The sequence below is a fragment of the Anser anser genome (assembly GCF_964211835.1).
Source record: "Anser anser genome assembly, chromosome: 2".
Classification (NCBI taxonomy): Eukaryota; Metazoa; Chordata; class Aves; order Anseriformes; family Anatidae; genus Anser; species Anser anser.
In genome coordinates this window covers 75,671,307-75,693,837 of record NC_139721.1, presented here as the reverse complement: position 1 = coordinate 75,693,837, position 22,531 = coordinate 75,671,307, and the positions used below count along the sequence as shown (strand labels likewise).

General features: G+C 39.3%; 1 protein-coding gene across 8 annotated transcripts in view; it reads left to right on the top strand.

Moving 5' to 3' along the window:
- The window catches only part of SEMA5A (semaphorin 5A), a 412,186-nt gene that overhangs the window by 41,487 nt on the left and 348,168 nt on the right, over window positions 1–22,531 (top strand). For 2 of the 8 annotated variants that reach the window (XM_083823077.1, XM_083823076.1), the window contains exons 3-4: window positions 16,755–16,821; window positions 19,346–19,575. The gene's annotated coding sequence lies outside the window, so the exon portion shown is untranslated. Of the gene's footprint in view, window positions 1–2,886; window positions 2,942–15,951; window positions 16,656–16,754; window positions 16,822–19,345; window positions 19,576–22,531 lie in introns of those variants that run through there. The other 6 variants (XM_083823081.1, XM_083823082.1, XM_083823069.1 and 3 more) reach the window with 6 other exon arrangements.

The window sequence follows — 22,531 nt, the reverse complement described above, 5'->3', positions numbered from 1 at the left end:
CTTACTGCAGCAGCTCAATAGCAAGAAATGAGGAGCCATAGCAGAATACAAATAAAAATGACTTGCAAATGACATGAAAATAGCTATTAAGGGCTTATAACTTGGGTAGTTTTAATTCTGTCAAAGAGATTTCCCTGTCATGACAATGGTTCACTTGCTAGTATGCCCACTCCACTTGTTCTCTGCTGAGTTAATACTGATGCACACCAGTCTATTGCCATGAGGAGATCTGATGGAGGCTGCTCCAGGGCCAACCTTTCAGGTTGTGAAGGGAGAAATACAGCCATGAGGGTTTGCCACTGGTCTGGGGGAGCAGCCATTCTGCCACCTGCAGATGACCCGTTTCTCACTGCATCTCTGGAGTTCTCTGATTCTTCTCATTCATCTAGGACAGGGTGAATGAGGTGCCAGATGGCATCTCCCTGTTTTTTCTTCATGTTTCTGCTGTGTCATGTCATGTCTCATGATCACTTTGCTTGTGATGATCACAATCTTGTTTGCCTTCCATTGTTCAGGTTTCCATTTGACTCTCTATGTTGTTACTTCCCATGTGCCTGGCCTTTGATCACCTCCCCCTTTCCTTTCTACACTGGTTGCTTCCATGCTTGGGTTGGGAAATGGCACCGCTGCTGCTATAAATATACCTGCCAAGATGTGGAGTCACCATGTCTTGCTACACTGACATTTTACTTCTGCAGACACTTGCCCACCCCCTTTGAAAAATAAAGTGGTTTGAGAGACTCATCCTAAGAGCCCAGTGACCTTTTGCTTGCTCCTAAAATATCCTGTCATTTCACACAATAGCTGTTCCGAATTAAACCCTTCCTCATGCAATTTCTTGAGACATTTTGTCTTCAAGAAGTTCATATGGAAAGGCTGTTCAGGATAGGGCAGGTCATTCTCTTAAAGACTTTTCAGTCCTCCACATAAGTCAATTCAGCGAGTGCATTGTTACCGCCCTGGGTTTCTTTCTCCATTATAGCAACAGTATCCTTCATATTTGCTTTATGCAACATAAATAAGCAAGCTGACAATAGATTGAAAAATACAGTCTTTCCAAATCTCTGAACTTGAAAATGAGGCTAACACTTTCAATTCAATTCTGTTTTTTCTTTTAAAAATATATCTATAAATTATTTTATCACAATACACAAACTGGTATTGCTTGCAAATGCTAGCACACAGTCACAGTACATGCAGGCAGTTATCAGATGTGGTTTGATTTTTAAATCCCAGTGAAATATACTAAAACAGCCTTGAAGAAACTTGGTTCAGTGCTTTCACCTTCATTAATCTTGACAGCCTGCTCTAGCAGGTTGGATTTTTAAAGTTAGAAATGTAATCTCTCATTTTTGTTTCTTTGACTATGGTTAGTAGCCTACATTTAAAGAAACTTTTTAACAACCTTTATGGCAGCCGAGGGAATGAGAATGGAGAAGAATCTGAGGAGGAGCCTGGAGGCTGCTGCTGAGTTGGTTCTTCTGACATCTTCTTGTTCACTTTTCAGGAGAGCTCTGTGTGTTCTTCTCAGTGTCTTACTCAATAGTGATTTCTATGAAGTGTTTTCTTCCCAACCTGCTACTCTTTCTCTTTGTTAGTAATGGGAGTACTAACAAAGCTCCCACTTACTATAGTGGCAGTAAAACTGAATCCTGAATGATTACAGGCTCTTGTCACTTTTAAATTCTGTCTGAGGTTGTTTGGAATATTTTCTCAAAAGCCTTGACTGAAAGTTTTTTCTCCTTCAGCAGATTACATTGCACCTTTCATCGTTGTCACCAGAGTAATATCATTATCTATTTAATCCTTTCATGAGAAAAATTGCTCTTCAAAAAATTGGTCATTCACATCCATGAACACCAGTGAAATAAATAGACTGAAATGGACTCAGGAATGTAAACTTGCTGTCAATATGTGCTGCTGGTAGCGAAATACTTCATGATTTAGTTTGATGTGTCAAATTAGAAACCCCAAACAGGTAAAAATGGCAAACATATTTGTGAACAAACTCATTCATAGAGATTCTTTCTTTTCCCATTCCCTAGTTTTTACATGAAATGAGACAAACAAACAAACAAAAAACAACTTAAGAACCTGGAGATTTTGTGGAATTTGGAAATATAAAAAAGGATATATTTTGATTGAATATATTTCAAATTTTCTTGGTAGATATTATAGATTCCTAAAAAAAAACAAAACTGTGCACCTATGCCTTACAACTTAGATTATCCAAACCCATATGGGTGCAACATAACTCTTCTGCCTTAAATTCAGAAGTACATATATGTCTACTCTTAATAATTTTTGACTGCCCACATTTATGTATGTTAACAGTGCTGAACAGAGATATGTAAGACCTAATAGCATCTGCAGACAGACATTGTTCCGCTAACTGTTCAGAGCACCCAACCCAGTAGCTCATTGCAAAACATACTTATTGCATCACCATATGAAGAAGGCAAAAGAGAAGATGAAGAAAGTATCCTCCATTTTGAACAGTAATGTGCTATTTGGAGAGCTCATCTGCTCTGTTGGAAACCCTGTTTCCTTTACCTCTACATCCTGTAGCAATTTAAACCCACATCTCCTCTAACTGCTCTAGCTACTGAGTTCCAGTGACTAGAGTTGACCATACTGGGCTTTGCAAGGGATTGTGGTACCACCACAGTCCCTCTTGCCTCCTTCCATTCTTTATAGGAAATGGTTAGGCACCTTTCTTCTGAAGTAAGAAATCTTAAGTAAAAGTAGGTTCTTTCTTATTTTAAAAATTAGATACCAAAGTCTCTGAAAGTGTGCATGCCAAGGCATAAGCTTCACATATTTGCTATTTTATGCTACACACATTGCTTTTCGTAGATCTTTTTCTTACCAGTTCCCCTTTTGCAGCACAGCTGGAGGTTCCTCTGGACAGGAAGGTACCTGGATACCAGACAGTGTAATGGTCAGTATGGAATTTATTTTCTGTCTCAATTTTAGTCTTCATCATTGAGCAAATACAGCTGATACCTTTGAAAGTTTTTCCCTTCCATAAGCTCCTACAATTTCTCATCTCTTGGATCTATTTTACATTCACATCTGGCAAACAAGACATTTTTTATATCCTGGCGTATAAACTACCATGATACTTTCAGGGTTTAGAATAGTACCTGGCAAAACAGTCTAGTGTATTTGAACTGAAGAAGATTAGATCACTCCCTCTGACACGAATATGGGTACTTTGTTGTAAACAACCCCAACAGGTGGTATTACACTAGTGGCAGGTAACTGAAATAGGTTAAAATATTGTAGAAATAAAAATGTGTCTGAAATGAACATGGAAGTTAATATTATAGACACTCTGCACATGAATTCTGATAAATTTCTTTCTGATGGGTCATCCATAAAAGTTCAGACACAGCTTTTAATAGCCATTGGCAGGAAGTTAATTTTTACCATAACTCCCTTTTCTGCTTCTACAATGTGCCCTTTGTTAGATTTTCTTTCTTATGATTGCAGCCTTAGTGTGTCTATTCACAGTTCTCTCATTGTAGTTCATGTGTAGTCTTTCAATAATATCAATCAACTTGGAGTTTTTCCAGGTGGTTTTCTAAAGTAGCATATAAACAAATACCATAATTTCTCAGTTTCTTCTAACTCTGGTTCCACTCAGATGGTGAGGATGGAAAGGCTCAAAAGGCCTTTCAAAAGATCAAAGGCTCACAGCTTTGTGTGTTTGTAAATCGAGATTCTGTTTCCTAGAACACCATAAAAATCTGAATGTAGGATCCAGTGGCAGGGATAAATGATTTCTAACTGTATAGATTTAATGTGAGGAGTCCTTAAAACCATGCAGAGATTTTATTGATTTTCTGCACAAGAATCTGGGTGTAAGTGTAATTGACATTGATCAAAATATTCAAGAGGAACCTGAAATATCCACAAAAATCTAAGGAAAAGCGGTATTTTCTATATTTCATGTACAGTGAAAATCTTTCACATGATTTGATGTCTCATATACTAACAACAGTGCTAATACCTGAGTTGCTTAGAGTAGGAAACACTGTTAGCAGCCTTTGTTACTCATGTCCATTTTCTTTGAGGGGGATGGTATTTCTGCACAGAAGAAAACATAAATGAATGATTACTCAACCAAATCAATCAAGAGAATCTGGAATGAGAAAATTTAACAGGTTAACCTACAATGTCTGAAAACTCTGGAACAAAGAAGGACTAAACAGCATATGCTAGCAATTGAGCAAATTTTATAGGGATAAGTCTTTGGAGTGCTGAATACTAACAAAATTGAGAGACTCATAAAATCACCTATAGCCCCAAATGTATTGTTTTCACTTAAAGGTTTTGGTTGTGGAGTTAAACCTGAGCAACATTTCAAATATTTGAGTTCTTACTGTCCTGCTCTAAATAGGTGCATAGATCTCAATTGTGGCAGTAAATATACTCTTTGCTTTTGTCATAGACTCATATAATTTAATGACTATCCTTATGGCATAGTGTGACACTGGGAGTTACTGCTGAGATTTTTGTCCTCTCTCCTATGAGAGTCATCTGATGCCTCTCCTTAGTCTGATGACTGAGTGTGAAAATGAATTTTGGTTGGATTGCCCATTCAGACAAGTGAGCATGTGATCCAGTTTGGTCTAGACAGTTGACCACTCTTTCATTTTGTGTTTGCTCAGTTTACATGAACTGTAGCAGCTTTCCTAGCCAACATTATTGTCATCCAGTCAACGCTTGCTACCTTGTTCCTATGATATCTGATTAGTTGAAGCATGGGCAAAGGGAGCTGACATACTAGTAATCATGGTAGAGCATGCATACACCTATCTAAGCTATACCACATAAACAAATATTTTGTTGTTTGTATTTTTGCTGATTTTCGTTTCTTCTGAGTTTATAACAGCAGTCCAGATTTTTGGTGAAAAGTTTAATAATGTGAGGCAAGATAGTTTTGCAGTGCTTCTCTGAAAATTCCCCTAGAGAAAGAAAGCTCCCTACTGTTCCTAGAGATTTCTAGCATTGTGTTACTTGTTAGATGTTTCTCAATTAGCTCTTTTTTGACCAATATGGTATGTACAAAATGATACTGTGTGGCACTGGTCCTTTGGTTAGTATGTCACATGGCAAGAAATAAAAAGCCTTACAGAATATTAAATTTATGAACTGCTTGGCAGTTACCTCCACTCCTCAAGCTGTTATCTTCTTAAAGAACGAAATGAGACCTGGGAAGGCCTGTATCCCATAAAAACAAAACAAAACATAACATAGCTTCTGTTCTTCAAGACTTCAGCACTGCTCTTGTAGTCCTTTGTAGTGCAGATCATTGTGTCTATCTTGTTTGACTGTAACAATGCAAAGGGGAAGTTTATTTTTGCTCTGTGTACTGTGGAATGATGGACTTGTTGCCCTTTGCTTTGGTGTTTTCTGATCCTTTCTTTTTTTTTGCTGGAAAACGAGTAAAAGTGATGCAGGGATAGGAGGTGGGATATGAATCGTAGCTTACTGACAGCAAGCTTGAAGTCCAGTCGTATGTGTTACCCCAGAGCTGTTGTAGCTAATTGCGCTGTTGAGTACTGCAGCAAGCACCTTAATTCCTCAGAAATATCCTGTGTGCATTTCTGGTTATTTGATGTGCAACAAGTAGCTCTTAGGGGAATCAGTGCAGAAGTTATTGAGGTGCATGAGAAGGCAGCATTTGTCATATCCTGCTGTGAAATGTTATGATGTAAAATCAATGCAGCTTAGAAAGAGCATTCCCATAACAATTATGAGCTGCATAACATCTTATGCTCTGTGTTGTCTGAGACATACATTACTTATGTTAGAGATAAATGTCCATTTTCATATGTAGACAAGTATCTCATCAGAGCAAAAGATAGCCTACTTGAAGCAAATGAGTAGGTTGTTCATCTAGAAATGCTGGCAGGGACTGGCTTCACAATTTGCAGCTGTCAAGGTTACTAGCAGCAGAATGCTCGAATGAGAAGGAGTCACGTATTGATCTTTACTTCGCCAAGATCCTCTGTAGTTTCTGCTATAGAGGTTTTTGTGATGTGATCTATACCACCTTTGGACAGTGCATGAAAAGCTGGATGAGTATGTGGCTTACTATCTTGTCTACTTTTCTAGCCAAGAGAAGCTGAATAGATTTGAATGTAGATATGAATCCTTATAGAAAATCCCCTCTGTGAAGGACAATTTTGTACCAATACCTCTGTTAAAGTTCTCTGTTGGCTAGTTCTTAATTAATAGCACTCACATAAAGTGGGATTTGGCCTTTAAAAAAATTCAATTTGCATTTGAAGTAAATGCAATACATCAAGCATTTTCTTCTGCCACCTTTTCCCACTTGATCATGTTATTGTATTTTGTCCTGAGGGGAGATTAAACACCCCTTTTGAACATAGGTTGCGAAGGGGTCCTTCTGTTTGAACTCTAGATTAATATGTGGTCAGTCCTGTTAAAAAAGTATGACAGTCATGCAGCAGCTGTGGCAAGATCAGTGAAGAAGAGTCACAAGAGGATTGAGACAGCTCATTATCCCAGCATAGTGGCAAATCCCTTCTCCAGCCTTGTTCAGGCAGCACAGAAAGGGAAGGGGGAGTGATGATCCATCTGGAATTTGGCTATTAACACTTGTCTGGACTATATGAACTCCTATAAAGAGAAGGACTTACCTCAGAGGTACTTGTTCCCCTGGAGTGAGATGCCAGTGAAATGTTCTGAAGCTTTTTGGGAACTTCTCTTTGTGTAGGGTCTCATTTACACAACAGAAAGAATTTGTAGCTGATCGAGGGTCAGCAACATGCTGGTAAGCCATGCTGCATGCTGTCTGGCTGCAGTGGCAGGCACAGGCAAATGCTCATCAGTGCTGCATTGGAAATGACACTTGAGACTGGATACTGAAAGGCACCGACCAGATGCTGACCATGGTTCGAGCATTTCAGTCCCTGATGCTGATCTCCATCCCGTACACATGGAGAAGCCCCTGTTGTTGGAGTCAGTTGGTAGCTGTGTTACACTTGTGTAAGCTTGGTTAAGAGGGAAGATTAACTTTAAATGATTTTTTTTTTTAAACTTATTCCATTGTACATGAACAGGTAAAAAGACACGAATACTTACATGAAGGCATAAATGTGTTTTTCTTCTGCAAAGGAAAGACATGCAGCCTGTTCAACAGCTCGGGTAGTAGTGAAATATGCAATAAATTCATACCAACATAAAAGTCCTGTGGTTTTGAATCAGTGAAGCATAACCCAACAATTAAATGTCCTCATTTGTAAGTTCATTGCATGATATTTACAGTAACAAAATAATCTTTAGAAATTAAAATGGAAATTTAGCAAGCTTATGAAAAATCCCCCTGATATAAGGCATTCATACAGTATGAACTGAGGTTTGAAATTCCTCTATTGTCTGTATAGATTGTTGCTATTGCTTGTTTTGGCAAGTAAGAGAGATGGAGGTGGTCCAAGCACTTGGAGATCTGTTCTGGGTCATTGAATACATTTCAGGAAAGCTTAGCCTTAACTGAATAGTATACTTGTTTTTCTTATTTAGATAAAAATAAGAGATGTTACTCGCCTGGGAGCAACCTCCTACACTCACTCATATGTAGCTTTGTTAGAAATGTTAGTCTTATGGCTTGGACACAAAATAGCATAACATCTAATGCTCAGTGCCTGTCCAAAGACTGGCAAATGGGAAACTGTGGAGTGGGACAAAGAATCAGTGGAGTTTATGCTGTGGCCATGCCAAACGGCTGTGAGCTGGAGGATGAGGGATGAGAAACTTAACAACTCATATCTCAGTTATAGCAGGATCTTGTAGTAATCACACCACCTTCCTTTTCCTAATCTTTATGTGGGATGGTAACAATTATAATGATAGCTAAAATTTCCCAATCTAAACAAGGTTTAAAGTTTTATACTTCAGCTGAAGAGACGCATCTGCCAATTTATGATATGACTCCAGCATCTGCTTCTTGTTACTACTGCAGCAGAGCCAGTATGGATCATCTGCTTCAATACAGTCAATTGAGATGGTGTAAATAGTTCAAATTGTCTAAGGCAACCTGGCAGGTTTTACACGTTGTATACAAGCTACACCACTAGCAGAAGAGCAGGCATAACTATTGTAGGTGATGGTGGCAAGTCTGGGAGAGAACCTCTTCCACAGGCACCACTGATTGGAAGAGGATGTCTGTCTTCTCCCTAAGACTGGGCTTGCACTAGGAAGACCAGGTCATCCATATGTCACAGGCTCATCTTTTCCTATATATTATTCCTCAACCGTGCTTCTTACACCACCTAGAGTATGATGGTGTTTATTTGTTGTTTTTATGTATTTCCCAATGTGTGGTAAGTGCAGATAGGTGTAATCAACAGAAACTATGCTGTACTGAATCATTTGTATATTATGCTTACCTTTTTAAACAGCTAGTGAAACTTGAGTTCATCAGAAAGATGATTCAGCTTTTTTCTTGTCTACTGAATGCCCTGGATGACATTCCAAAAATCAGATTATCTTCTCAGTCTTTCTATATAATTCTGTAAAAATCACAGGCAAGTTTAACTCTTAGATACGTTCAGTGAAGACACAAACTTTTTCATTTGGAACAGATTTGTCCAGATTAAAAAAAAAAAAAAAGAAAACAGACAAAGAAAAAAAAAAAGGCAACAACAAAATCTTCAAAACTAAAACCCAGCGATCTGTACTGCCCAAGTCAATATCAAAAGAAAAATTGGCTCTGTGACTGAGCTGTTAGTGCTGAACTTAGTGATATAGAAAAAGTATCTAAGCTTTAAACCTCCTGCTCTCTGAACAGATGCTATTAACTTTGCAGAAGGACCTTTTTCGACCTTTGTTTTTATGACACAGAATCTGTGGTTCTTCTTTAAGTGTTCATCTGTAAAGAAACCACTCTAGCTACACATGGGCCTGTGTATATCTTTGTGCTGTTGTTTGGCCGAAGTGTATGATCAAAAATATAAGCTCTTGCAGCCCTTCATCCAGCAAGGAAATAAAAGAAAGGGTGTCAGCTGTTATCTAACTCCCACTTAGAGCATAGGAAAGTCTTCTAACCTGTAGCTCATTCTCTAACTTGTGCTTCTCAAGCCAGTAGGCGTTAATTCCTTATAAAATCTACCAGTTTTTATTCCGATTTCTTCTTTAATTCTGTAAAAAAAGTCTTATCAGATTTTGCTTCCCATTGATTTGAAAAGTTGCATTCAAAACACAAGACTTGTGCTCCTCCCAGAAGGACAGAATTTTTATCTGAATTGTTTTAGGAAAAAAAAATCAGTTGCTCCATCTGTCAGTAAGACTCTTCCAAGGAGAAGGAAATATCGACACACAACAAAATGAGATTGCTCTTTGAAAGCAAAAAGTAAGAACTTGAATCTTTTCTATCTCTAACTTCTGTGATCTGTCTCTTGCTGTCAGAAAAGATGTAGTTCCCAAGACAGGTAATAGAAAGTAACTGGAGCAGCTTGGTTCTTAGTGCTGACCATCTTGTGCAAAGGTAGAGAATGTGTAAAGGATTAAGACACCTTTGCTGATACCTTCTTATCTCTCTCTCTATATTGCTTGTCCTGTTTGCCTTTGTTTTCTGATTGAGAACATAGCTCAAAATGACATTTTGGTAAGGACACTAGTGATGCTGCTTTACCAGCCAGCTTAGTTTTTAAGGTTACTTTTGTCCCTACATGTAGTATAACTTCTTTATCTCCATATGTTTCAGTGGCAACACTGAAACAGCAGTCATGATTCTAAAAATGATTGTAGTTAATTAATTGTTGGTGAAAATTGTCTTTTATTCAGTACTATTAACAGTAAATTTATTGCTGAGTATATTAAGGTGTAGAAGCAAATTTTCTTCCCATTTCAGTGTACCGCTAATAAAAATGGCCTAATACTCATGTGGTCGCAATTTCAAGAACTTTCTAAGAAGTTTTTAGAGACAGAGATGATGAGCACCCAATTAACAAAGAAGACACAGATCTTGAGTCACAATGACTTGCCCTTCAGCTTCTTCCAAGAGCTCTTCATCATTAACTTATCGTCATGACATCAGTGCAGACTGTTCTGCTTTTACATTGCTCCCAATAGTTTTCAGAGCTTTGCAAGAGGCGCTGTCTATAGTTGGTAATGATCCTGAAGACTGAAATATCTTTGATCAGAGATTTCTTATCAATTATTTTTTATCCATTTAGGTCCCAGAGACAAGTTAGTGATGCCTATTAGAGAAGACGTCCTGATGTCACCTAAAAATGACCCCAGCCATTATAATTCCAGTAGCTAAGAAAGCTAAACAGCTTTCTTTAATGGCAGCTGTTCCCAGGGTTAAAGAACTCCAAAACCCAGATTAAAAAAGAGTATAGTAAGTAGTCTGCTATTGCAGTCCAACTGTGCCTAGCAAAGTAACATTACTGTATAAATATAGCTTATTGACAGGACAAAGCATCTGCCTTTGTGAACAGGTTTGAGTGTCAAGCTAAAAGGAATAAATGGCTAAATTTCCTGAAGGATAACTAAGTTTCTATGAGTAACACTGTAAGTTTTGTCCTTATAATTACTTATTTTTTCCATATAATTTTCTATAATAATGGTAACGAAGAAGGGTTCATGGCAAATTTTGAAGAGAACTCACTGGAGGTTTTACTCATTTGCAGGAATAAACATCTTAAGCTACTGAACAGATAACATGCAAAGTCCCAGGAAGAATATCTGCCCATAGATATCCTGGTCTTTTGGTGGAACCTCTTTAAATACCAGGGCCAGGCAGCTGCAGAATACTTACCAATTTGAGGTGATAGGTAACCATTTGCACTTTAAGAATTTAATTTTCTTTTTATTTTAAAAAGCTGCCATTATTTGCAAATACAAACAATGTGTGATATAACTAAGATAATGCAAGTTTGATATGCTGAATAACAGTGACATTTCTTCCCAAACTTTGTTTTCAGATAACATCTTTACCTTTTATTTGAGGTTGCGCTAGAATAATCATTGGTCAGGTCCTAGAAGTTATCTCTTATTCTTAGAAGTTATCTTTTTGGGGTATTGTCATCAACAGCAAATTCTTTTCGTGGATTTTCTTATAATTTTCATGGATGTCTTTCATGAATAGTATATGAAAGTAATGTAGCCTTGCTTTATTGGATATACAGTTGATAGGAAATATCTTTGGAAATCAAGGAAAAAAAGTCTACTACCAAAAATTTGTTTGTCCAGAAGAAAAGAAGTATTTTTTCTGTCTTTGAGTCTAGAAAACTGGACTGTCTTGGACTCAAGATGGTAACATTACTTTCCTTTCTCTCTCACTCACTTTCTTTTTAAACATTAAAGACATTTTTTAGCTTCCTTCAAGACACATGCTTCCATACTGTGAGCTGTTTCTTTCCCATAAAATATTTGTGATTCACAGCAATGTAACATCATTCAGACTTTCCCTAGTTCTAAGGTTGTTTACAAAAAGTGTCCATCAGCTACTTGTGCATATGGAGTTAATGCAGTTATGTTTGTTCAATAATTACTCAAAGTCATAGCTTTCAGGACAACGCTATAGTCCTCGAACTTCAGCTTTTTTTAACAGCTGAATCTGAAAAAAACTGAAGCGAATTGTCACTCGCTAGAGCTCAAGTGGACTGCAAATAGCAATTTCATACCTTCCAGAGGAGAGGCTTCCAGTCCATCTGGACAGTCATCTGTAACCCCAAGATAAATCTGTCAGCCACAGATTTCAGACTGTTTCAGACTGTTATGCCACATGTCAGCTTGCACTTATGTAGTGCCTCAAGCCAGACATCACCCTTCCTCCATTACAGAGCTGGCAGAGGTTGGTATCTCAAGCTGTGGAATGTCACATAGCTACGTATGTCTCCTATCTCAGCTTAAACTGAGAATGTTCATAAAGATGCATCTTTCTCACAAAATCCTGAGCTTTCCAAGCTCAGGATCGGTGCATCCCTAAGAGTAGGAAATTGGGGAAGGAGGGCAGGAAACCTGTGTGGATGAGTAAGGAGCTCATCGAGAAGATCAAAAGGAAGAGGAAGGTCTATGAAATGTGGAAAAAGGGCCTGTCCTCTTGGGAGGAGTATAGAAGTGTTGTCAGGGCCTGCAGGGACGCGACGAGGAGGGCTAAATCCCACACAGACAAGGCTTGCAAAAGAGATAAAAGATAATAAGAAGGGTTTTTTTTAAGTATGCAAACAGTAAAAGGAAGACTAGGGATAATGTGAGTCCCTTACTGAACGAGGGGGGTGTCCTGGTAACGGGAGATGTCGAGAAGGCGGAGATACTGAATGCTTTCTTTGCTTCAGTTGTTGCTTCAAGGACTCCTCCTCGGGACTCCTCGAACCTGGCGGGAGGAGAAAGGGGCTGGGAAATGGAGGGCTCCCACCTGGTTGACAAGAGAGTGGTTCGGGAGCGTCTGAGTGGGCTCAATACACACAAATCCATGGGTCCTGATCGGATGCATCCACTGTGCTAAGGGAGTTGTCAGAGGTGATTGCTGAACCGCTCTCTATCATCTTTGAAAGGTCCTGGAGAACAGGAGAGGTGCCTGAAGATTGGAGGATAGCCAATGTCACTCTGGTCTTCAAGAAGGGCAAGAAGGAGGATCCGGGAAACTACAGGCCAGTCAGTCTCACCTCTGTCCCTGGAAAGGTGTTGGAACAGCTTGTTCTGGATGCCATCTCCAAGCAATTGGAAGAGAAGAATGTTATGAGGAGTAGTCAGCATGGATTCACCAAGGGGAAGTTGTGCTCGACCAACCTCGTTGCCTTCTATGATGGCATCACCAGCTGGGTAGATGGGGGGAGAGCAGTGGATGTCATCTACCTTGACTTTAGCAAGGCTTTCGATACTGTCTCCCGTGACGTCCTGATAGCAAAGCTGAGAAAGTGTGGGATAGATGAGTGGACAGTAAGGTGGGTTGAGAACTGGCTGACTGGCTGAGCTCAGAGGGTGGTGATCGGTGGCGCAGAGTCCGGCTGGAGACCTGTGACTAGCAGCATTCCCCAGGGGTCGGTGCTGGGTCCGCTCTTGTTCAACATCTTCATCAACGACCTTGATGAGGGAATAGTGTCTGCCCTCAGCAAGTACACCGATGACACAAAGCTGGGAGGAGTGGCTGACATGCCAGAAGGCTGTGCTGCCATTCAGTGAGACCTAGACCAGCTGGAGAGATGGGCAGGAATAAACCAAATGAGGTTTAATAAGAGCAAGTGTAGAGTCCTGCACCTGGGAAGGAACAACCGGACGTATCAGTACAGGATGGGGAATGACCTGCTGGAGAGGAGCTCTGAGGAGAAGGACCTGGGGGTCCTGGTGGAGGACAGGTTGACCATGAGCCAGCAGTGTGCCCTCGTGGCCAAGAGAACCAATGGGATACTGGCGTGCATTAAAAGGAGCGTGGCCAGCAGGTCAAGGGAGGTGATCCTCCCCCTCTACTCTGCCCTGGTCAGGCCTCACCTGGAGTACTGTGTCCAGTTCTGGGCTCCCCATTACAAAAAAGACAGGGATCTCCTGGAAAGAGTCCAGCGGAGGGCCACAAAGATGATACGGGGCCTGGAGCATCTTCCCTATAAGGAAAGGCTGAGAGACCTGGGTCTGTTCAGCCTGGAGAAAAGAAGACTGAGAGGGGATCTCATCAATGTGTATAAATACCTGAGGTGTGGGAGACAGAGGGATTTGGCCAACCTCTTTTCAGTGGTTTGTGGGGATAGGACAAGGGGCAATGGCCACAAAATGGAGCACAGGAAGTTCCGCACCAGCATGTGAAAGAACTTCTTCACAGTGAGAGTGACGTAGCACTGGAACAGGCTGCCCAGGGAGGTTGTGGAGTCTCCTTCTCTGGAGATATTCAAGGCCCGTCTGGATGCCTACCTGGGAAGCCTGCTCTAAGGAACCTGCTTTGGCAGGAGGGTTGGACCCGATGATCTTTCAAGGTCCCTTCCAACCCCTTCAATTCTGTGATTCTGTGAAAATCTCTGTTGCTGGTTTGTGTAGCAGACTGCTCACTGGGACCATTGGATGACCCTTGCTATCTGATCCCTGATGTAGATGATACATGAACATTTTTAGAGTCAAAGAAATCAAGGTAATGTGGAAGACATTCCTTCTTCCTTTAAAGAATTGCATTGACCAGATGTTCTCAGACAATACATCTCTAAGTCATTATGTGAACAAGAATGTAAGAGCCCATTCATTATTTTTCCAACCTAAAAGGCAATTAAGTTTAGGGCACAACATCAGCTATGTTGTTAAACCCAAATTACCCTTTATCTCCCATGGGCTAGCAACCATTTAGAAAAAATGTATTCAGGAGATGATTTCTGACCAGTCTCAAATGCTCTCTTTCATGGTCTGTCCTTGGATCAATGCTTCAATGGTGAAGAAGTCTAGTTAAAGACCTATTCATCATAAAAAACAATCAACCAACCAACCAACAACAACAACAAAAACCCTCCAAGTATTTTGTTTGTTTGCTTTTGTTGTTGGTTGGCTGTTTCTCCAGAAAGAGTCTGATCTCAGAATTCTCCTATGAAGACAGGCTGAAAGAGTTGGGCTTATTTATCTGGGAGAAGAGAAGGCTCCAGGGAGAACTTATAGCAACTTCTAGTATTTAAAGGAGGCTTACGAGAAAGATGGGGTGGGACTCTATCTGGGAATGTATGGCAAGGGGTAATGGTTTTAAATTAAAAGCGGGTAGATTTAGATTAGATGTTATGATGAAATTCTTTACTATAATAGTGGTAAGGCACTGAAGCAGGTTGCCCAGAGAAGCTGTAGATGCACCAGCCCTGGAATTCTTCAAGGCCAAATTCGACAGGGCTTCGAGCAACCTGATCTAGCAGTTGGAACTAGATACCTTTAAGATCCCTTCCAACCCAAACCATTCTGTGATTATATGATTCATGCAGATATCAGGAAGGATGTCTAATGGATGGGTTTCCTCTGATCTCCTACTCAGAGAAGAACAATAAGAAGAAACTCAACTATGTCTATTGTAATAGTTTCAATTTGTCTAAGGCAATTGTACCACATGGATTTCTTGCAATTCATCTCAGCATCTATAAATAAACAAGAGGAATATTTTCTATGTAACTTAAGATGAAATAGATATAACCATGAGACTTCATTGCTTAATAAAGCCTGGCCAGAGCAGAGGAATATATCTGTATTTACTGGGCGATACAAGCTGCTGCAGGTGTACCAAATTCATGTAGCGGTAGAAAGGAAACTCAAGGTTTCATCTTCACCTTCAAGACATTCTTTCTCGAAGGTTGTCTTAACCTCTGATACTAAGATTGTAGGCAATGGATTCAGTCCTCTGGCACAATTAAGCTATCCACAATAAGGAGAAAGCCAGTCTTATGCAAGGGTACTTCAGGATCAATCTATTATTTTGAATCCAATGTGAACCAGGCCATGACAATAACCACTTAATCAGGAAATGTCTATCGTGAAGCAACAGTCATAGAATCATAGAATATCCTGAATTGGAAGGGACCCACAAGGATCACTGAGTCCCACTCCTGGCTCCACACAGGACCACCCAAAAATCAAACCGTAAATCTGAGAGTGTTGTCCAAACATTTGAATTCCGGCAGGCTTGGTGCCATGACCACTTCCCCAGGAGCCTGTTTCTGTGCCCAACCACCATCTTGTTGAAGAACCATTTCCTAATATCCAGTCTGATCCTCCCCTGTTGCAGCTTCATGCCTTTTCCTCGGGTACCGTCACTAGTCACCAGAGAAGAGATCAGTGCCTGCCTCTCTGTCCCCTCCTTGTGAGGAGACTGTAGGCCGCCATGAGGTCTCCCCTCAATCTCCTCTCCTCTAGACTGAACAACCCAAATGACGTAAGCCAATCCTCATATATCTTGCTCTCTAGATCCTTCACCATCTTCGTAGTTCTCCTTTGGACACTATCTAATCATTTTATGTCCTTTTTATACTGTGGTGCCACAAACTTCAAACAGTACTTGAGGTGAGGCCACACTAGCACAGAGTAGAGTGAGAAAATCTCTCAACCAGCTAGCAGTGCTGTGCCTGATGCACCCCAGGATATGGCTGGCCCCTTTGGCTGCCAGGGCACACTGTTGACTCATTCAACTTGCTGTCACTCAAAACTCCTAGATCCCTTTCCAGGGGACTGATCTCTAGCTTCTCTTCCCCTAGTCTGTATGTATAGACAGCATTTCCCCATTCCCAGTGCGGAACCTGTCACTTTCTCTTGTTGAACTTCATATTGTTGGTGATTGCCCAGCCCTCTAATTTGTCAAGATCTCTCTGCAAGGCCTTTCCACCCTTGAGGGAGTCAACAGCTTCACCCAATTTAGTGTCGTTATCAAACTTACTTAATCTATCTTCAAGTTCTGCGTCCAAGTCATTTATGAAAACGTGAAAGAGAAATGGCCATAAAATGGAGCCCTGGGGAACCCCACTAGTGACTGACCACCAGCCTGATGTAACCCCATTTACTATAACCCTTTGAGACCAACCCATCAGCCAATTGTTCACCCATCATATTATGCATTTGTCTAGCCGTATGCTGGACATTTTGTCCAGAAGGATACTGTGAGAAACATTGAAAAAAGCTTTACTGAAATCCAAAAAGATTGCATCAACTGGCTTCCCTTGGTCAGCTAGGTGGGTAACCTTGTCATAAAAGGAATTTTAGTTTGTTAAACAGGACTTTCCCCTCATGAACCTGTGTTGGCTTTGACCAATGTCTTCATTGTCTTTCAGGTGGTTTTCAATAACTCCTAGAAAATCTTCTCTATATTTTCACCAGGCACTGAAATGAGACTGACAGGTATGTAATTACAACGGTCTTCTTTCTTACCCTTCTTGAAAATTGGAACGACTTTTGTCAGCTTCCAGTTGGCTGTCCCAGAATATATATTAATTTGGACTCGAACCTCCCTCCTTGTTAAAGAAGAGGGAGTTCTTCCTTAATGCTCAGACAGTAAAGATTCTAGAAATATGTATTTGTTTAAGTGATGATACTTGAGAATAATCCATGCTGCCTAGCTCCTCAAGAGCTTCTTTTTACTGTCTTTTTTTTTTTCCTAATTACTAGTATTTCTTTTTGAGATACAGCATACCTAATATACATTTGTTATCAGTAAAGGATATCTGTATGCTTCTAGGAAATCTTGATCTTGGAGAAATGATTTTGAAGGTTATATCACTGTATGACCAACTGTAGGGGAATCTGTATATATATAGAAATAATTTTTACAGTCTGAGTAAAAAGGCATCGGTAATGGAAGTTATATGAGACTGTGAACATAAACACTGGACTTCATGGCAAAGATAATGAGTAAAATACAGGGGTAGGATTCATTTAAAACAAAAGCCTGAACTTGCAATACCTGCACACTAGATTCAGGCTACTGCAGTTTCTACAAAAGAAAGCTTATGGAGAGCATAGAGAACTTGCAGTATTGAAATAAAAAGTCTGAGCAAATGTAACTTGGCTGCTATTCAGCAGCACGGAGTTGTTTATTCATTTCTTGTACAAGACAGGTAAAGGTTGGAAGAAAAGTTATATAAGTAGGCTTTGTCTCTTCAATTTAGAAGTCAGTTCCGAAACCACATATGAGTTAAAATGTTAACCCTAAATTCAAGCAGTAAGGAATTAGGCAGAGTACAATACAAACAAAGCCTGACATTTTTAACATAGAAATAGACAATGTCAGAATAACAGAATTGCCTAGAAGGCCTAAGTGACTGAAAACTTAATTGGTAACTTATGAACTAGTTTCTGTACAATACCAGAAAACAGGTGGTCTTTCCAGGAAAAAGAGAGAAACTGACTTCATTAAAAAGGACTTCGCTTTTATTTGCAAAGTGATGGTGTAAAACTCACTGAGGACATGCAGTCCAGGAAACATCTGGTTCTGTCCTTCTGACATATTTTATGTGGTATGCCAACATCACTTATATATAATTATACTAGTTTTAGCAGGACTACTGCCTCTGGAACTCTAAATGAGCACAAATATGTTGCAATGTTGGCAGACATTTTTGATTTTCTAAACTTTCTAAACCACGATGTTTGTGCAAGATCCTAGCTGAGGAATTTATTTGCCGGGTTAGATCAGTTCAGCTTCCATATGGTACAATATAACTATTAATTTTATTATCATTGTTGTTCGTAGAACCCCCAAGCACAAAGCAGGCACTGTGTAACAGAGACACATGTAACAGAGGATGTTGTCCACCATAACAAAGGGCAAAATAATTAAGACAAACCAACATGTGCATGGAGATTATTGGATAATGTCAATTAAATGGGCTAGTGTCTTGCACACTAGCAGAGTAATCATTGTCAGTTTTTTTTTTTTTTGGGGGGGTGTAGATTTTTAGACACTGCAGAAAAGAGGTGAGCATGAAGGGGGTATGGAAGAGGAAAGTTATGTATGTTTATAGGGAGATCGATATAGATTTGACGAAACATATTTTTTAACAAATAAACAGATGGGTAATATGTGGACTAATTAAAGCTTGAACCCCATCCCTTGATAAATGAAAAATTATTCATAAAATGAGAATAGCTGTCAGTGTCTTTAAAAATGAATTACTTTTTGTTCTCATTGTTATTTAATTATTGTGAGGGGAACAGTCAAAAATGCTAAGAACTGCATGAGTTTATTGAAGTGTTGGGCTCTGAAGACAGTCTTGGCAGCAGTGTATAAACAGATATGCCTGTGACAAAAACACCTTTGTCAGGGCCAAGATGCTGCAGTAAGTGAGCTGTAAAATAACTATGACCGTAATGAGAATTTTAACAGCATGAATGGATGAAAAAGGCTCCATTTTAGAGAGAGTTCTGCTGGCATAGCTGAAAGTCTAAATTAAAGCTGGCATCCAGGTTATGGGTGCCTGTGACTGGCAGGATGGTGAGAAACCTTTGAGAATTTGGAGTGAAGGCAGGAAAGAGATGGCTTGAAGGTGAAGACTGAAAGTTTGGTCATAGCTATATTGAACTTGAGATGATAGCTACTCATTCCCGAGGGCATGTCAGCAAGGCATGCTTTGATCTTATGTGATGAAGGTAATGTTTTCAGTAAGGGAGAGGTCTGGAATCAAGCGGTGTCCAAGATCCTTCAGATAAAGCTAATGATGTAATTTGTAGGTGAGATTAGACCAAAAGAGAGTCTGGAAGAGAGGAACACAAACTACTGGAAGTGTAGAAAATGTAACCTCAGGAGAAATGATGACAGAATTAGGATTTTTTATCTGGGGAAAAAAAAAAAAAAAGTATGATTATACCCCATCTAAGCATTACATATGGCTGCAAAAAGGAGAAAATTAACTGCTCTTCACTTCAGTTAGGACAAGAAGATGTCAGCTGCTGTTGTTACAGGGGCTATTTAGATAAATGAGAGGAAAAACCTGCAATAATAGGAGTACTGATGCATGAAGGCTGTGGTGCCCCCTCCGCTGGATTTTTTAGGAACAGATATGCATCTGCCATGAAAAGCACGAGGTATAGCCCACCTTGCCTAGGGCCATAAGGATGGTTCTAATGACTTCTTGCAGTCTCTCTGCCAGAGAAAATGTAAGTTTTAATACGCTTTCTTGAATAATGATTTTATGAGTATTACTATTAATGAGGTTGTGTTTTTTTTTCTGTATATTTTGTGCTGTAAATATCAGTGTTATTATAACTAGATTACTAATAACTTCTAGTTGTATTTTGGTTAGATGATTAAGATATCAGTCAGGTTCACTGTAAATGCTTAGTTCTATGTACATGGTATATGTTCCTTCCTGCCTATAAGAACGTTTTGAGCGTAACATACGCTGTATGTTCTTTTGTTTCAGGATAATGAATAAACTTTTCATATGAAAGTTTGATGCTTTCCTCTTAAACAGGATTACTTAACTTATTCAATGCTTTATTGTATTAAAATTGATAGGGTATTTGATGGATAATATACAAAGATTTAATGCCCTATTTCAAAGAGAGGAAATAGAAATTCTTTTGTATAGTATTGCAGAACTATGACCTGGTTATGCTTTTGTATTTTCTGTGGTAGTGATAATCATGCAGAAAATGATAGTGATAGTTATGCATAGTGGTTAAAATGGTAGTGATAATTATGTATTAGCCTAAAATGGCAGTGTTAATAGCCTTTTAAGGGAAGAGTGATATGTAAATTGGTGGAGCCTTTCCAGTAGGAAGAATAATCTTGGTCAGCTAAAACTTTTCTACAGGGGCCAGGTAGAATTAAAGTGATAAAGGGAAACAGCTTGTCTTAAAAGTCCAGCCCTGTCCGGTGGCTGCTTGTTAAGTACTGTCATAGAGTACAGTGTTCCCTCTGTTCTGTCAAGTGATCTCTCAAGTGCTACCTGTTGATTTTTTTTTTTCTTAAATCTCTGAATGAAGAGAAAGGAAATGCAGACAGCTATAAGCCCATAATGTTCTGGAAGCAATGAGCCAGTCACACTTTCCAGCTCAACATTAATTAAATCACTGCAAACAGGAATTATCCAAAGAGAATCGGGTACCTTGAAATGATATTGATACTTTTTTTTTTTTTTGCTCTTTTGAACAACATTCTGTTTTCTTCTCATTACAGCTTGTTTCTTTTTTTGGTCATAAAGATTTCTTCCTTTTTTTTTTTTGTTTGTTTGTTTTAATGTATTCAGAAGCCAGAGACATTACATCAAGAATTTAACTAAGCTTTTCTACAAATGAGTTATTTAATCATACTTTTTTTTTTTTTTCATCATAAACCCACTTGTTAGGTTTCCTCATCTATCTGAGATAGTAGTTAGTTTTTTTTTTTGAAATTACATATTTATATAAATGCAACTTACTATTTATTGGTTGAAATGGCAAAAAAGAAGAATGGGGAAATACCGTCCAATACATATCCTGGGAGATTTGTGTTTGAAATTTGAATCTCCTTAGTACATGTTGACCAAAAGAATTAAATCATCTGTTCCTTGTATGTTTTAAACTTGTGGCCAGTCAAAACTGTAACTGTAAGTTGAAATGAGTTGCACTGATGCAAGCTGTGAACTAGTCTGGCGTTCTGCATTCACAATTGATGATTTTCATTGGCACGACTATAGCATTGTACTTCAGTTCCTAAGTAACCACAGTGGAGCTCTAGAAATAACCAGGCTCACTATCTGACCATTGTTTAAAGTACTTGAATGTACTTGAATGCCAGTTATAATTTTGGCTTGTTTTTTTTTTTTTTTTAGTCACTACATCAAGCTCAAAAAATTCTTGTCAGTATTCATCACAATCTTAAAGTTACAGCTCAAAATGATCATTTTGATCTGAATTGGTAATAATCTCTTAGACTGTTATGCTGTTCTTCGAGGAAAGAATACAAGCAGTAGAAAATTGTTAAGAAATCCTAAACTCTCTGTGTTAAAGTAGTAATCCTGACTTTTTTTTTTTTTTTCCCAACTTAGTCAAAAATCACAATAGAATAGGAACAACATTTTATAGCATTTTGCTCAGGTGTTTGTAAGATGAATGTTAGCATTTTTTTTTAATACAATCCGAGGAAAATTCATCTGTCATTCTTCATGTACTGCAAGAGGCAATTGGGCAAACACTGATGATACTGTTATTGTGGATGGCAAAGATAAAGAACAACTACAAATTCTTGAAAAGACATCAGAATATAACATGAATGGATGTTAAGAAGGGGCATGAAATTCCACTTATGTTAGTGTAATGGGATGCACACAGAAGGAAACAACCTTAATTTTGCACAGTGAGTGGTAGATCCTAAACTTCCTGTTGTCATTCAGGAACAAAATACTGGAGCTGCAAGAGGCAGTTCTGAGAAAATATCAGTGGTGTTCAAAAATAGGACTTAATGTTAGGAATTAATAGAAAAGAAATCCATAGCATGCCTGAGCCTAAAATGATGTTTGCAGTTTTTTGGCTGGAAAGAGGAGGCTGAGAAGACAGAAAATTGAGATTCAAAGAATCATATGAAGTCTGGAGAAGGCACATAGGGAATGACTATTTATTCTGTCCTATCATACAAGGACAGGAAAAAGAATAGAATAGAATATTTCATTTGGAAAGGACCTTCAAAGATCATCTAGTCCAACAGCCTGACCACTTCAGGGCTAACTGAAAGTTAAAGCATGTTATTGATGGCATTGTCCAAATACCCCTTGAACACTGACAGGCATGGGGCATCAACCACCTTACCAGGAAGTCTGTGCCAGTGTTTGACCACTCTCACGGTAAAGACATTTTCCTCATGTCCAGCCTGCACCTCCCCTGCCACAGTGTTGTGCTGTTCCCGCCTGTTGTGTCGTTGGTGATAAGGGAGCAGAGCCCAGTGCCTCCCTCTGCTCTTCCCCTCCTCAGGGAGTTGCAGAGAGCCTTGAGGTCACCTCTCAGCCTCCTCTTCTCCAGACAAAATAACCCGTGTGTCCTCAGCCTCTCCTCACAGGACATGCCTTCCAGCCCTTTTACCAGCTTTGTTGCCCTCCTATGAACTTTTGCAAGTTATCTTAATATTCTTTTTGTA